Source organism: Pomacea canaliculata, linkage group LG8 (genome assembly GCF_003073045.1).
Source record: "Pomacea canaliculata isolate SZHN2017 linkage group LG8, ASM307304v1, whole genome shotgun sequence".
Classification (NCBI taxonomy): domain Eukaryota; kingdom Metazoa; phylum Mollusca; class Gastropoda; order Architaenioglossa; family Ampullariidae; genus Pomacea; species Pomacea canaliculata.
In genome coordinates this window covers 6,619,115-6,632,640 of record NC_037597.1, presented here as the reverse complement: position 1 = coordinate 6,632,640, position 13,526 = coordinate 6,619,115, and positions in this window count along the sequence as shown.

Here is a 13,526-nt window from a genome sequence, read left to right as displayed (position 1 = left end):
ATCACCACCATCAACAATCATCAACACATCATCATCAACACATCACAGCCATCACCATCACCATCGCCATCACCATCACCATCATCGCCACCACCACCACCACCATCACTACCACCATCACCATCCCCATCATCAACATCAACGAACATCAACGTCATCATTATCATCATTACATGAACACATCAACAGCATATCAGTGTCATAGGGGATTTTCAACTCCTCCTTTATTCAATTTAGTTAATCAACTGTTAATTCAATATTTCCCCAAATTCTCAATAATGTTTAGGATTCTGTTCTGTGAGGTTCACACCAACACACAAATCTACACTTCCTTGAATATTCCTCCTTGAAAGCTCTCCTAAGCTTTGGGCCGCTGGGGTTGACGAGGGTAACACCCACTTCCCTCGGCTGACCAAGGTACGATATAACACATAATAATTATCATCTCATAGCATGTCATCAGTTAAAGCATATATCTACTTTCAATACAGAATTGCAGTCAATGTTTCAAAACAGTTTGTCAAACCTTTTTATCTTTAAACTCCAATCAAAACCAGAGCATAAATCACAGAAATATTCAAATTGTTTTAAGTTCAGACCAAACATCATAACACAGCAAAAAAATTAGTGAAAGCCCCAAAACTTTTTTCATAAAAGATAGGATCCACTGCTTCCGGTTACTATATACACTTTCAGACACAGAGGAAAGAGTTATGAACGAAAGACAAGACTCAACAGTAGAAACATTCTGAGGAGTGAACTATACAATCTCCACAGACCTGTAAAGCTGGAGACGGGGTATGCTGCACACAGCCCCCACAAACTTTAAACTTTTTAAACTTAACTAACTTGCTACACCAGGGATGAACATATATACTACAAGCCCAATGGCAGATGGCAGCACATCATCATCAACATATCATTATCAACACAGCATCAATACCATCATCAACACCATGATCATATCATCATCACCAACACCATCATCATGAACACATCACTATCATCATCACAATCATCACCACATCAACTACCTCACAACCATCACCATCAACACCACACCACCATCAACACAATCATCAGCATCAACAAACATCACGAACAAACATCATCAACAATCATCAAGATCATCCTCAACACATAAACACATCAACAGTATATCAATGTCATAGGTGACTTTCAACTTCTCCGTCATTCAGTATAGCACATAATAATTATCATCTCATAGCATGGCATCAGTTAAAGCATATACTACTTTCCAGACAGAATTGCAGTCAATGTTTCAAAACAGTTTGTCAAACCTTTTTATCTTTACATTCCAGTCAAAACCAGAGCATAACTCACAGAAATATTCAAATTGTTCTAAGTTCAGACCAAACATCATAATATAGCAAAGAAAATTAGTGAAAGCCCCCCAACAAAGGGGCAACAAAGTTTACATAACTTACTTCAAAACACATACATTATTGTAAACCAAAAATAACATATCAGTGACATAGATGACTTTCAATTTCTTCGTCAGTCAGTTTAGTTAGACAGCTGTTATTTTAATAGTTACCAAAATTCTTACTTACGGTTTGGATTCTGTCCAGGGAGGTTCACAGGTACACACACATCTGCACTTCCTTGAATAATCTTTCTTGAAACTTCCTTGAATATTCTTCCTTGAAAACTCTCCTAAGCTGGGGCCGCTGGGTTTGACGAGGCCAACACCCCCTTCCCAGGCTGATGATGTCGTTTCCCCAGAGCAGCGAGTGTCGACGAGGTGGACACGCCCGTTTACGAGATACACACTGGCAAACTCCTGAACAGGGATGGCTGACGAGGCAGACATACCTGACTGCTGACGATACACTTCAGTATCTCCGAACCGCAGGTGATGACTAGGCAGATACACCCGGCTGGCGACGATACACTTCAATAACCAGGAACAGCGGGTGCTTGCTGGGCAGATACACCTAGCTGCCGATGATACTCTTCCAATCGTCGTTCTTTCCTCGTTAATACCTTGTCCTAGGTAACTCCTCTCCTGGGTAATTCCTCATCCTAGGAAATTCATCTCCTGGGTAATTCCTGAAATGCTTACTTGGCTAATGAATATTCGTCTTGCACTTAATCATTTTTACAATAACAACCACAACACTCTTTCCGTTATCATCACTTATACACACCACTTATAAACACTTATAAATACCAAATAATTCTACTTAGACAACTCGCACAAAGAAAACTCGATGCTAACTAACTATACCCTATCGCTATTCTCAGTTCCACGCTAAGAATGTAAAGTTTCTTATACTTACGTCTGTCTACTTGCTGATCATAATGGGATGACATCATTGAACTATGTCCGATGACTAGTGGCCACACTGAAAAATTAAAGAAAGTCGAAGATAACACTTACAATTTCCGTCAGTCCGTGGTCTCCCGATATACGATACTCTCACAAGAAATGTTCTTTCCCACCCAGTCACTGCTAGGCAGGTGCGCGGACACACTAACAATTATACTAACACTGCACTGCACATATTGCCATGGAAACACTAGTGCTGGTAGACACTTCCAGACTCTTTGGCCAGGACATTAGTGGAAACGTCGACAGGATGCTCGATTCCTAGGCGACCGACAAGGGAAGAAACTGTAGGGCTACCCGGATCGGTTCGAGCTAACCATTCCCCCCCTCCACCCCTGGGTGGGTGGTGTAGGTAAAAGGCTCTCAGGCCCTCCTATAGTTAGGGATCCGTCTCAGAGGGTCCTCCTTAACCATTCCTCCATATTAATTCTTGTAACTTAATTACTAATGAGACTCTACCATTCAGGGCTACTATTAGTCTACCTCGTGTTAAACTCATCACGTGATTTCTTATTGAACGTTAAGATTTTTCTCATTAAACAATTTAACAATACTTTTTCCGTGATATCAGAATTTAGAATTCATGACTATATAAAAGCATATTGGTTTACCTTACCTGGGCAAGGAACTGAAAGCACAGATTCCCCTGTCTGTATTCACACCTGCACAGGTAGGACCAACCGTCTCGGCGGCTGCGTTGGGAATGTCACACACTGTTCACTGAGCGAAAAACCTGGAGGTGAGTTGTCGTTACTAGTGTCACGTGTCATCAGTGATGCTCCTGCACGGGGTTTACGAATTAGACCTTTTTTTCTGTTATTCTCACGCGGTACACACACTCGCGAACTACGCTTACAAGGGAACTAAGACATTTCCCTGACACACAACATGATCCTTACCTTGTAATCATCTTGTAACTATCACTTGTTTTGCTTAGTTTTTTTCTACTCTTTTGTTTATTTTTGTATGTGAACACACTTGTTAGTATCTCTGCAAGATAAAAAGCGTTTGAAGCATGTTGTCATTCCAAAATACAGCCTGTCTCTGGTGTATGGTCTGGGTGGTTCTAGGCTCCAGTTGTCTCATTCTTGTAAAGCTTTAAAGTTTATTTCTTGTTGTTGTCACTTATATCTCTGTCTTTCTCTTCATTAAATATTAATAATCAGATTTGTAAAACAAATAATTTGTGTGGAGGTGATCTCAATGCGCTGAGCACAAACGAATAAACAGCAATCAACCATACAACAAACAAATTTTTGTGTGAAATTTATACCAGTCTCTTTGATAACGTTTTCAAAGGTCCACCTGAATCAAAATTTTGTTCAATTAACTTATTTAAGCTATTAAAATAGTACTCAAGCTAATAACCTGAGCATTTTGACGATGTGCCCCACTAAACAACTCATTCCAACTGGCAGACGATCAACTAATCAAAGGGACGTAAGACATGAAAAAAGGTTTCGATTGTTATCTCCCATTCTTCAGTGTTTTGTTTACCTGATCGGCGCTGAAAAATTGTTTTCTCAAGGTATATAAATATAATTGTTACATTGTTATACTCAGATCGCATCGTCTTCGTCATCTATAAACGGAAATAATATGCAGCGACAAAGAATGTATAGAAGAAGTATAGAAGAAGATTTTCAGTTTGGTTTTTAGAATTGTTAACAGACTTTGCATGCAGATTCCAGATTCCAGATTCCAGACTCCAATTTTTATTGAATATTCCTGAGCCCATATCAAGGGGAACAACCGCAGCCATCATAATTAACATTTTTGTAAACTGTAGTGTGGAAAAAAAACCAATTAGCTTTCGATAGTACAAATATGTAAGAAGTACAACAACATTACTATTTTATATCCCAACATGAAAGTAACCGAAATTAATTATGTTCACATATCTACATAAACTAAATGGATAAAAAAAAAAATGTAGAATTCAACTAGGGCAAATGAAAATTTGAGGCTGCGTTGCATGTGAGGTCCTAAGTAGGACTTAACATCAAGACCAAACATTTTGGCTTAATTTCCAAAAAACCTCTGTTTACTAATGTGCGTGTGATAGCGTGAGAACATGAGTCTCGTCACCAGGTCTTAAGTGGGAAGTTCAAAGTTCACATTAAAAAGCGAGGCTGACTTGCAGGTAAGAACGTCAATTTAAGATATTTTCCAGAAGTTACATCCAATCCAGCCCCAGGGTGTGCGACTAGAGATTTGTGGAATTCACGAGGTTCTGAAATCCTTGTGTCAGCTTGCGTGAACGCTTATTGGCTGTGCTTGTAAAAGTTCTTACATTAATTGTTAATTGACGGTCAATTCTAAAAGTTTAATACAGCACAGAGAATGATCCACGTGTTTCTGAAATTATTATTCAACAAAATGCAAAGAGTCCGCTCGAGATGACAGTGTGTACACTACAGGGTCAAGTACACAGTTCACGTGCAGCTCGTCTCAGGTATGGGTTCCTCGTGTCGGCGACAGTCGGTCACGTGTCAAGTACAGTGGGCTGAAAGGTACTCAACGGAGACGAAAAACTTGCTTTATACGTTAAAATGTATTTCTCTATCATCTTTGCATTAAAAAAAGCATTGACTTATGAGAGAAACCTGTTTCTGGTTAGCCGATAGCCGAGTGGTTTCAAAACTGTCGACCGACCGGTTCGATGCTGTGTACTTCCTTCTGTTAACTCAGCTGTTGTAAGAGTACCTGACTTGTTAAAATGAAGGAGGAGAGACAGGTACCACCCTCCTGAAAAGCTGGCCCCGAGAAAAATTTTCCCAATTTGGCCATGTGCGTGCACAGTAAGATTAACCCCAACTAACCCTAACCCCAAACGACACTGTTGTGCGGGCACTGGGCTGGAGTAATAAGCCGTTGATGTAACTGTTATTCCACGAGAAAATGGTGATAGAACTGATAAATATCTTTCACTGAACAGCTGCATGAAAGCTTCAACAAGAAGCCATGAAACTAGTTGGAAATCAGTCAACTCTCGACAGCCACGTGTTTCTTGCTCATCGGCTAGAAGTGGTGATTTTTGGAATTAATTTCTCTAATGTGTATATCAATGTTATGGGCTGACTAATTTGTCTACTGTACCACTCTAGTTGTTCACTGCTGCTAAGTACACAGGCAGGGAGTTAACTGTGGCGTGGAGTTTCCATGTCGGAGGTTTCGGTCAAAGGTCAATCCTAGGAAGAAGATTAGTAGGCAGTGTTCTGTATCCCCAGGAACTTGTGGATGTTCAGATCATGTCTTGTGTGCTTGAGAAAAACAGGCTAGGTTGACAGTTATTGTTAGAGCACGCACGTTGTCAAACAAACCGAACTTTGTAGAATATACTCATGCATATAACAAAAAAATAGGAAGCGCAAAGCACTTCTTGTGAATAGAATGCAGGCTGACATTTGTTTTGTCGCTTTCATTATCTGATGACACATTGATGGAACATGATGTTAAGTTACCGCCGTCTGCACAACCACCGCCTAGAAAAATAACAGTTGATGGCAGCTCATTTTTCTCCTTTATTCTGTTTTCTCCCAACCTTCATTTATGAGGTGATGCGCTTGTTCTTGTGAAACAGCCTCACAACGAGATTCTAGTGGTTAGTAATGCGAGCCCGAAACCATCTATGTCTCTAACGGTTTTTTATTTCTTCTACCAACTTGTCTACCCGTTCCTTTTTTTCTTTCTTTCTCTTTTTTTCTTCTTTCTTTCTTTTCTACTGCTCTATCTTTTCTTTCTTTTCTCCTTTCTTCTTTACTTTTTCTCTTTTTTTTACATTGCTTTTATTTTCTTTCCCTTTTTCCTTTCTTACTTTTTTCTTTTTATTTTCTTACATTTGTTCTTTCGTTTTCTTTTCATTTTCCTTTCACTTCGTTTTTTTTTTCCTTCCTTCTGTCTGTTTTCTCTCTATTTTTACCATCCTTTCTTCCTTTCATTTATTAATCCCTTCATTTATTCTTTCTCATTGCATCATTCTCACAAATAACACTTTTTCAGTGACACCCCCCCCCCCCCAGTGTAAATAACGGTTATTTTGTGCTTCTTTATTTTGATGCCTGTTTAAAATACCCAGCAGAGCTCGCGAGTACACAAAAGCGTGCGTGAACGTGCCGTGTGTGAGGTGCACTGCCGTGGGAGAGGGAATATGAATGAGGGTGCAATGGGGAGGAAAATTGACTCTGTGTGTGAGAGAGAGAGAGTGCAAGTGAGTGGGAGATGGTCTTAGAGCGAGAGGGAGGAAAGGTCGGTCAGACGTGGGTTGAAAGACAAAAATAATGACGAGGAACTCAAGAGACAAAGGGACGATGGGATTGAAGGACGTTGTGTTTTTTTTTCTTTAAGAAATTACGATGAAGGGGACGGAACTGATGAAATATGGAGACGGGGAGATAACCACTTTCTGGAGCTTGCACGCTTCCTCTTTGCGCTGGTGCAGCAGCACAATATGGCCGCCTTCTGGCCGCGGTCATGTGCGCTTAGTTACGTTTTCCCCAACAGTCTCGCCGCCATCATCATCATCATTGCCAGGCGTCTTTGTTACAGACGATTTCCTCTTTACCTTTGTTGTCAGCGCTGTACCTTGTTGTCAGTGTTGTCATACTCAGTGTGACTGAATTCCCGTGTCGGAGCTAACATCGCCTGCTTCACGAACAACAATGACAGTCTCTTAAATCACGTGACTGACAGTACCTCGTAGCCGACCAATTGCACGTTACTAAGCAGACTTCACTGTCTCCTTCAGGTTTACGTGCAGCCACAGTATACTTAACACATTCAGCACTTCTTTCTCTGATCTTTATTTTCCTGAATATCAGCAGATTATGGCCGCAGATGGCTGATTATGGCCTATTATGAACGATTATGGCCGCGGATGATAATCGACCATCGTCGGCCATAATCGTCTATAATCGGCCGTCCGCGGCCATAATCGGTCATAATAGGCCATAATCGGCGGCCATAATAAGTTATAATCGGCCTACGTATTAGACCCTTTTATTCTTTTATTCTCACTCGGTACACACACTCGCACACACTCGCGAACACGCTTGCACGGGAAATGAGTCATTTCCCTGACACACAGCATGATCCTTACCTTGTAATCATCTTGTAACTAGCACTTGTTTTGCTTAGTTTATTTTCTACTCTTTTGTTTATTTTTGGATGTGAGCACACTTGTTAGTATCTCTGCAAGATATAAAGCGTTTGAAGCATGTTGTCATTCCAAAATACAGCCTGTCTCTGGTTTGTGGCTTCCTCTTAGCACTGGTGCAGCAGCACAATATGGCCGCCTTCTGGCCGCGGTTATTTTCGCTTCATTACGTTTTCCCCAACAGTCTCGCCGCCATCATCATCATTGCCAGGCGTCTTTGTTACAGACGATTTCCTCTTTACCTTTGTTGTCAGCGCTGTACCTTGTTTTCAGTGTTGTCATGTTCAATGTGAGCTACCATTGCCTGCGTCACGAAAAACGAGTACGGTCTCTGAAATCACGTGACTGACAGCACCTCGTAGCCACCAATAGCACGTTACTGAGCAGACTTCACTGTCTCCTTCAGGTTTACGTGCAGCCACAATATACTTAACACATTCTGCACTTCTTTCTCTGACCTTTATTTTCCTGAATATCAGCAGAATGCCAATCACAATAACATTTATCTCAGAAAATAAACATGGAGTATCGCGTTTAAAGATAGACAACTTAGCAGGAAGTTTTCCACGCCTACTCAAACAAACTTCATCCCCACTGATCACAAACGAACTCATTTCCCCTCATCTATCCCTATCCCCACAAAATATCTTAACTTCACCTCCATTCCCTCTGTTTGTTAGTTTGATATTCACCTCTACTTAACTAGCAAAACGCGCGTGGAGAGTTGACAGTGCAGCAACCCAGTCCACTAGATGTCATTGGCCCTCAGTATGGCTTCTTGCGATGTTAATGTTCCGTCGACACGTTGTGAAAGTAGTTGGAACTTGCTCGGCTCTGTCGTCGTAGATGAACCTTCAAGGAATGGGAGTGGAGACGAGACTTTGCAGAGTGTTCACTGCACGCCGGTGCTAAACAGAAAGGCGGCAGATGTTTGCGGAGTTGGGAGGGGGACGCAGCTAAATACGAATTATTTATCTCGCTAGAAAAGATATTTGTTGCGAACTTCCGAGGTCAACCAATTTGCACACGTCACATTCTGCCGACTAACGCATCCCTGTTCTAACGTCTCTCACACGTCACCCTTCTCTCTAAACGTCACTCGTCGCGCAACACAGGAATTTCTACTTCCCCCTAGTCTGATAGTGTGACTTTCTATTCAATTAGCTAATTGTTATGACTGACATACAGTTGTTATAATCCTTCACTCCATCTTTGTACATCTGATGTTCTGCTTGCAATGACACGCTCTCTAATGGGAAGGGGGTAAGTGAAGAAAAGTGCAGAAGATGTGATTATGTTCTCCATTACACACAGAGCCAAAATCAATGTTTGTGGTTCATGTGATCAGGTAATTGGTATTTTGCACACTCGGAAGTAGGGAGGTTACAAACAACAACAAAGAGAGGCAACATGAACGGACTACAACCAAATAAAGTTTTAATTATCATACAGAATTCATGTCGAGCCTTCAATTGAGACTGGTCATGTCGATATCCCCAGTTTATCGATTCTTTTATCGATTCTTGTATGGGCACATCTTTCGCATCCTTTACAAGATCATCATATGTGTGTGTTGTTTTTTTTTTAATCTTCACACAGATAAATAGGAAATGGGCATCCTTGTTTTCCTAGTCCACGTCAACAATGGCAGAAAATCGAGAAAGTTGCTGGTGGTGTCTTTGTCAATAGTCCTACTCCCTTTTCACTTGGAGTGCTGTCCAATATACACAGACGCTTTCTTTTCCCTTGAGAACAACGATTTCTGCCGGCCTTCGCACTGAGTTTCGACCTCTGACTGGTAGCCCCTGTTCTATCCGCATAGTCTCTCGAGCTTTACGACAGCTGGAAGTTCGTTGTCACCGACTGGTCCCTTCTGTCAGGGTCCTCTGACCCAATCCTTACCGAGTCTTTACCTTGCTGGCTTAAGTCTCAGTCTGGAAGAAAAATCACTTGCAGTGAAAAAGCTTTAAACTCTTTAAATTAAAATAATTTAGTATCTAGTCTAGTCGTTTGGTCACTTCAGAATATTAAGAATATACCTTTCTTTTAAAAATCTGAACACGCCTATGAGGTAAAATAAACCAGTTAATGTGAGTGTGAACATATGTTTGTCTAGTCGTTTGGCTTCTGACAGTAGAAGATAATGATCTAAATATCTTGTTAGTAAATTCATGAAGCTGTAGAGTTTATGATACATAAGTACATAAATATTAATATACAACTGGGAAGTTGGCACAAACAAAAATAATGTCACGGTTCACTTCGCGTTGTAAGCAAGTCAGTGATAATACAAGAATATATAAGATACATATAAAGTATAAATGAATAAGCGGTAGAATGTATCTATCTCACAAAAATCACAAAAATCAGTATTCCTGACTGAAATTTTGACGATGGCGATGACTAGCTTTTTTAATCCTAGTGGGCAGTGTGCTCACACTTACAAAAGAAGCGCTAGATACAAGAAAAAGATGAGCGGAAGAAAAGAATAAGGTTTTGTTTTGTACTAAACTTAAAAACATTAAAATTTGCCGATCACAAAAGGAAACTAAATCCATCTGACATAAATTATTTTAGTTTTTACACTGACAACGCGGATCAAAGTGTTCTTATCATGGACAGAATACGGAACCAGCACACACAAAAAAGATAAAAGACTTTCAATGAATGGATAATAATAAACGTTTCAAGATTACTCGAATAACTGTTCATCTTGTATATGAGGTATACTCTTTGCTGTCCACGTTTAGCGATATGTTTACTATTTACATCTCATCTCATCAGGCTATTAAAATCAGCGCCTGAGTACCTAAAGTTGTCAACAATCGCAACAGATGTATCGTCTATTGCGCTGGAAAACAACAGCATTTTTACCTTTCCTAATTAGCACTTATCGGAAGCGGAACACTGGTATATTTTAAAGTGTTGTAAAATTGCACATTGGACGGAGCAACCGGTCAGTAATCGACTTGGTTTCATTATTCTCCAACCCCAACTTCACTTGTACAAAGAGACCGAGTCTCTGGCCAAGAGTGCAAGACTCGGGAGGAAGGACACTTGGGTTCGAGAACCTTGGTGAAGGGTATGAGTCAGGGACAAGGGTCTGTCGGAGACTGACGGGCACCTAAGGAGGAAAGTTGTCGGCGCGTCGTAGGTTTACAGCTGTAAAAGGTGTTGAAACACCACATACAACTGAATAGCATAGTAATGCAGGACACGCCCACATATTCCATCTGAATCCTGTGCTCTGTTCACCCGTGTCAATGATTTCGCTAAACAGATGTGAGAGATTACGATGTCGTTATCAGAAACAAGTCACTTCCTTGACTTTGCCACCAAAATTATAGTGTACAAAAATTATTCAAAACATTTTACGAGTTTTGATCACTTACACCATTATGTCTGTCTGATTATTTTACTCATAGGGTATACTTTTAGATGAAAGAAAAACATTGACTTTATCGCATGCCAGACATAAAGTCTCCAACACAGTAATATAATTCTCTCTCATGTTAATTTTATATTTTTTGCTCTTTTGCAAAGGTAGTAATCACTTTGGGGTGAATGCAAACTACTAGGAGTCAAAAAGTCTTACGATACTCTTACAAGACATAAGATTCATTATGGCGAGATACAAGAGGCTGTCAGTCAATGGGGACAATAGACCATAGAACTAGGAAGACCGCACACAATGAAAAAAATGTGTGAAATAAAAGTGACGAAACTCACAATAGGTCAACGGAGACAACCACAACTTTTGTCCATCTTAAGCCGATAAATCGAATAGACATCACCTTGTGAGACTGATGAGAAAACTTTGAACCTGCTTTTCTCAAAATGGCCGCTGTGATTACTGGCATAAGTAATTCCCTTAATTCTGGGACTATCAGAACAAAGCTGGAATCAAATGAAAGATATAATCCTGTGAATGTTATAACTATAACATCTGAGATTTCCAAGCTATGAACATTTTGTGGTGGCGAGTCACATATGGCAGTAAAGCTTATGGATTCATGGAAAGATTTTATTACTTATTGCTATTACATCGTGTTATTTACTACACAGGAAACAGGTCTTCAGCTCTCGACGAAAGCGGGACGACATCGTGATGTAGACGAAGAAATTCACTGATGAATTCAACGTGGTTATCGCCAGGCCCACCCCGTGTGTTCCGAAAAACACGCTGCTGTATAAACCCTTCGCACTGAACTCTGGGAACGAAAATCGTGTCAAAGCCAGGGAGACATTAGGTGCCGTGCACAGGACGTAGAGGCAGGAGACCATCACCAACGTTTTCATCAACACTGACTGGCCTTTCAGGTAGGAGCTGCTGCTGTCAACACAACAAAAACATTGCCTAAAACAATAAAAACTGTGTTAAGGCTAGTTAAATTAAAAACTGGTTTCAAAGGATTTGTTTAATATCTTTCTTAATTAGCTTCAATGTATATTAGTATGTGACAGGGTGTATCTACTAATTCTTGTTTCGATTAAGCAAGTTTGTTTCTTTGTCATAACTTTCCTCTCGACCATACTATTCAAATTTTATGTCGAGTAGTGATACTACTCCTACTACTACTCCTACTACCAATCTCTAATCCTAAGGGCAAGCTCAAGGCACTTCACAAAAATAGTATTGTAACTATAAAGTTTTTACAATAAAAAATGTTATAAAAATAAAGAACATCCATTAAAGATTCATATAAAAGTGTTAAAAATTATATTCGACAAAATTATACAGCACATTAGCGAGATTAAAGAATTAGCTGGCATACAATAGCATTACATATATTAAGAATTGAACATTACTAAAGTTATTTTAACATTATTTAATTAACAAACCAATAAAAAAAATGTTTTACGCGCAATACTTTAATGTAAATGCATGTAGAGTGTACATATATTTTCCAGCTATCTTATAATATAATGCCAAACCGCAATAGTAATATTCAGGAAAATTTTTGTTAACAATAGTATACAAGTATTCTTCTTTTATATGGCAGATGTGATTATAAGTTATTGGTGCTGACCTGGCTGTTAGTTTTCTCCAAGTTAAGGCAGCTCGCAGTTTGATTACAGTCGTGACAGTCGCTAAAAATACTACAGTAAAAGTCACGAAAGAGATGACTGATAAGACGATGTTTTCAACGATGCTAAAAAAGCTGTTACTAAGGTACAGGTCTGTGAGGATTAGAAAATACTCTCCAGTAGCTGGGTCCTTCGTGGGTGAAACCCGTTCTTTGATAAGGTATACGCCACATAGACCTTGAATGAGTAAAACTGTTGCCGAAATAATTATCGCCATAGTTTTTGTAGTGATGAGTGTGGCGGCCTTCATGGGAAACATCACACACACGCACCGCTCAACGGCGATGATCATCGTCAGACACCCGGACAAGTAGGCGAAACCATAAGCAAAATTTACTGTATGCTTCATCATCAATATTTTCCACAACTGCTCTTCTCCAGGTGTGTATAGTCGTACAAAGCAGTAGGTGGAGGAGAGAAAAGTGACTGTGCCATACGACAGGTCGGTGAAGGCGAGACAGAAGAGACAGAGGTTCATCCGGTCTCGCAGTCCCTGACGATAGAACACGATCATAGACACGATGTTGGCCGGAGTTCCAAGAAAGAAAAGTAGTGGTATTATGTTACAGAATACTGTCTCTGAGATGAGTTTCAATGTTTTGGAACCAGTAACACTGTCCCCACTGCTCAGTGGGTTGTACGCCACAGACACATTTATCTTTGAAGTCATGTGACCCACACTGAAATTCATCGTCGGGTTCTTGAACGATCTTATTTTAAGTTCATTCAACTCGAAAAATTAGCAAAAACGTAAACACCCAATGTGTTTTAAATTTGTCTCAAAGGTATTTAGTGTAAAACATTAGTAGTAGTACTGTGGTTTGCACCCACGCCATCAGTGTAAACACATGACTGCAGACTGAATGAAGAAGAACGGGCTTTTATTTGTTCTTTGCTGCACACGATAATTCGTTAGTGTGGTAGGCGTGT